The sequence below is a fragment of the Macrobrachium rosenbergii genome, chromosome 48 (genome assembly GCF_040412425.1).
Source record: "Macrobrachium rosenbergii isolate ZJJX-2024 chromosome 48, ASM4041242v1, whole genome shotgun sequence".
In the NCBI taxonomy this organism is placed as follows: Eukaryota; Metazoa; Arthropoda; class Malacostraca; order Decapoda; family Palaemonidae; genus Macrobrachium; species Macrobrachium rosenbergii.
In genome coordinates this window covers 63,227,615-63,232,222 of record NC_089788.1, presented here as the reverse complement: position 1 = coordinate 63,232,222, position 4,608 = coordinate 63,227,615, and the positions used below count along the sequence as shown (strand labels likewise).

At 34.8% G+C, this 4,608-nt stretch overlaps 1 long non-coding RNA gene across 1 annotated transcript; it reads left to right on the top strand.

Annotated features, from left to right (window-relative positions):
- Positions 1–602: 602 nt before the first annotated feature.
- LOC136831471 (uncharacterized) lies at positions 603–4,224 on the top strand. Its single transcript, XR_010850894.1, has 3 exons — positions 603–928; positions 2,565–2,745; positions 4,134–4,224. It is a non-coding gene; the product is annotated as an uncharacterized lncRNA (long non-coding RNA).
- The last annotated feature ends 384 nt before the right edge of the window (positions 4,225–4,608 follow it).

The following is a 4,608-nucleotide window of genomic DNA, read 5'->3' as shown; positions in this document are numbered from 1 at the left end:
TAGTCACCTTATCCCATATATGAAGTCTCTGCATCAAATTGTAGTTCTTTGTCTACAATCACCTTATCCAGATGGTGACTAAGGTAAACAGCTTTTACCCTTCTCGGAAGACTCCATAGATTTTCTCTTCTATTTCCTCATATGGTCCATTTTGTTAGTCTTGCCTGTAGTTTGAAAGATATTGAATAAATGCTCCTCTTTCTTCCTCTTCTACTCCGGCACACTGAAGGCCCCTCCCCACCCCTCTCTCTCTCTCTCTCTCTCTCTCTCTCTCTCTCTCTCTCTCTCTCTCTCATTCTGTCTGTCTGTCTTGTAGACAAAACCTGAAGATATTTATTGAGACAAGCCATTGTCATTAAGTACTGAGATCAGTTTTGCTTGTGATTCATTGATAAACAGTTATAACAGTTAATTCAAGTGAAGTTCACTGGAACAAATGGCGCTTTCATAGAAGTGAAGTCAGGCAGCAGAAAAACTATTTTTGTAGTACATTTGAAATTAGGAAACCTTTCTAGAATAAAAATGTTAAGGTATTAAAGGGTGTCATTCCAAGAACAACAGCCATATTACAGATAAAAGTATACCATTATTTCATTTTGCAGGTTCAATTACAACGTCTTCTCCAAATGATTTAATCTGTGCAAAGCGATCATGAACTACGCCCGGCCAACTATTCATTCTCCGTGCGAGTAGACGCTTCCTATCTCAAAAGGGATCAGAAGATTAATTCTTGAAACCTTCGTTGTACAGTATCCATAAAGCGTCAGTGACATGGAGTGGCGATCTTCCCGTCGAGCGTGTGACCTCGGGCGGCCACTTTGAAACTCCCGGTCTAGCATAACAGTCTATAGTGCATAGGAAAAAGCATTAGGGCAGCGCATTGTTTCTCCCCCCGCCCCTCCCATAAGAACACGTAATTTTATTACAGGTAAGTTAATCATTAATGCTCAATATATTTTGAAAATATTGTTTTGAGCTCTGTTGTAGCGGCAGGAAAAAAAATATTACATTTTGTGTATATCTCAAATACTGGAAAGCATCTTGTAAACAAACCATCGACTGTCCTTTCTTTCTATTTAAAGCTGTGGAACGATACTTACAGAGAATTATTAAAGGAAGATTACCATAAGAAAGTAATTTTTACTAATTTGGAATGAGATTGTACTTCCAAAAAGGACAGAACTGAAAATAGTTGCTTAATCAATAGGAATAAGCCTAGCGCTTGCATGGCCAAGATTCTTTTCCTTGTAGGCTATTTTTTCCAATTAGCATGATGATTCGATAACTTTTACCATACAGTAATCGTATTCATTTATTGGAAATTAAGCTGTAATTAGAATAAGGTTTAAATGATATAACATGATACCAACTGAATAGAGTCAGAGCATAGATTTAGCCTAAGCTACCAAACTACACATTTTTGTTATTACCAATCTATGAGACATATGGTTCGATGAAAACATACATTAAGCCAATATTTGTTACACAAAAAATACTATTGTTTACTTCGAATAGATTACAGAAATGGTTTCTATGGTTTGGTCAAGTCGTCCTGAAATACTCTAACAGTAACATGTTTAAAAGACGCGACTTGTAGGCACAACCAGTACCCTTCAGACCCCTGACTACTAAACCTTTTTAATAACGGGCAAGATCATTTTTACTTTATAATATGCGGCATATTTAAGATGACCGATGTTGCGATTTCAAAAGTGAAGTCGTCATCGCACTTTTGCGCCATAATAATATGCTGGAAATAATATAAGAAGACATTTGATAGTGAAATCATATCTGTTGCTAACGAGGCATTAAAATGACAAGCTCAAAATTATGGGTAAATAGATTCTAGTATGCTTTGCTTACCTGTGAAATGTAATTGCTTTTTCCTGAAGAATAAGAAGCTAAACAACGTACCATCGTGAAAATAATGAACTAGAAAAAGATCACAGGACATACCAAACGCCTATTTAATATTCGCAGTTTCCGGGATTTTCAAGATGGCCGCAAGGCTCCGCAGTGCCGCCCTGGTGGAAGAACACCGAACTGCTTAGTACCAGTATAGAGATAACTCTAGATACTATTGACCCTCTATGATCCTAACCAAGAAACAGTCCCAGGTCCCGTTTTCGATATTTATCTGTTAGTAATTGTTTAGACTGAAGACTACCATATTGTTATTTACATTCTTACAGATTCTGAGTGATTTAATCTTTGGTATATTGCTACCACATTGGTATCACATACAGAAGCCTTCGCGGTTGAAAGGAGGACACCACAAATCCACACTAGGTCCTTCATACCTTTCAGCATCTTTATGTAAATCAACCACAAACCCATCTGAATGTTAATAATTATGAAAACGGAGCAGAGTGGTTTTGTCTGATTCTTCAAAAAATTATCATCAGATGCTTAAAGTTTATTTTTATCATGAAATGTATTTTGAAAACTACTCAACTTTCAGTTCAAATAGCAGTAGAATTTCGAGCAAAACTCCACCAGTGGCTGTTGGAGAATGCGCAGTTGTTTGTCGCTCTCGCTTGATTCCTGCAATTATTCTCTTTCAGGGCGGCAGTTTCACTTACATCTGAATAGTTGTGCTTCCACGGATGAGCACTTAGTCTGTCTCTCTCTCTCTTTCGCTCTCTCTGTCTAGAGAGAGAGAAGGGGGGAGGGACAGACACACACACACGCACAAACAGGCAGTCAGACAGAGGCATGGAAGGGCAGAGATATGTGGATAGACAGGTAAATATATTTGCCAAGTCACAAATACCAATGCACTATTTTTACAGTCACAAGCTTAAAGTTAATTCAATATTAAGGAGTTACCATGGCTTTATATATATATATATATATATATATATATATATATATATATATATATATATATATATATATATATCTATATATATATATATATATATATATATATATATATATAGAGAGAGAGAGAGAGAGAGAGAGAGAGAGAGAGAGAGAGAGAGAGAGAGAGAGAGAGCGTTGATTGAATTTACAAGTTATCTCCTTGAAACAGAATTGCTTCATGAATATATGCTTTTTGAATTCTAATGTAATTACTAGTATTTAGATGTGACGATCGTCACACGTCACCTGTGTATGTGTGTGTGTGCGTGTGTGTTTGTATGTGTATGTGTGTGTGTTCGTGTGTTTGTACGTGTTTGTGTGTGGGTGGGAACTCAATTTCTGGAAAACGAGCATTAAAAAATTCGGGTGTGAGAAAATTATCATAATTTTGGCGCAGATTTGATTCTCTCGTGCAATTCTGCGGTTTGCTGCGAGTTAGAAAGTATTGAAATGAAAAGAAAATAAATTTATATATAATTACTGGTGAAAGGATGATGCGTTTTATCTTGGTTTCTTCAGTCTTAAGTTGTGTATGTTGTCAGTTCCATGCTTTTTTTATTTGTGGATTGATTTATTTGTTTAGTAGTTCTCCTTCTTTCTTCTATATATATATATATATATATATATATATATATATATATATATATATGTGTGTGTGTGTGTGTGTGTGTGTGTGTGTGTAGAAAGAGAGAACTAACACATGAAAAGAAAGCAAACTAACAGACTTTGAATAAAGAAATAAATCAGTCCATATATATATATATATATATATATATATATATATATATATATATATATATATATATATACACATATACATATACATATATAATATTTTATTTATATTATTTTATTAATTTGTTTTTCTTTGTGTATCTCTTACGTAGTAAATATACCTCTCTGTTTCTTCGTATAAACCTATTTAGATTTATCCGTCTGTTATCCACTGTGTGCTAGATGTTATTCTTTTATGTATGACATATGAAGATTAATCTGTTAACATTTATCATGGATGTTAATTTCATCATTTACACACCACTCTGACTTCAGCACCGTTTACATTACTGTATTAGTTTTCTGTGTTTCTCGAATATCAACTAAGACAGAGAAGTGATCGGGACTGATATATCTATCTCTATCTTTATTTATCAGTCGAGCTATCTGTCACTCTATCTTTATTTATTAGCCGATCTATCTGTCACTCTATCTATCTGTCTATTTCCTTACGTCTTGAAGCGTTTACGCAATCATCCCTTTTACAATTTCAGATTCGAAAGAAGATTCCTACCTTACGCAAACGATGCTTAGACCCGATGTGGTCACTCAGATGGACTCATTAACTGTGGCGGCTGTCACAGGTATGTATTGACAAGGGCTCTTTATTATGCGGAGTCTGACGTCATACGGTGTTGCGTATATCAGAGCGAATAATCTGTCTTCTGGAGAGAGAGAGAGAGAGATTGCGTTCGGTGAAGGAATCAAATTGTAATGTGTCAGGAGACGGAAGTTTCTTTGGTCGGAGTGAGTGTATAAGATTGTTTGGCTGTAAATTATATTATATTTATATATATATATATATATATATATATATATATATATGTATATATATATATATATATATATATGCGTGTGTGTGTGTGTCGATAGATAAATAGATAGTTATGTGCATGTGTAAATAAGCTTCAATACAAGCGAGGGAGGCTTAGTGAAATATTTGAAAGTGCTGAATATCGTTTTCATTAA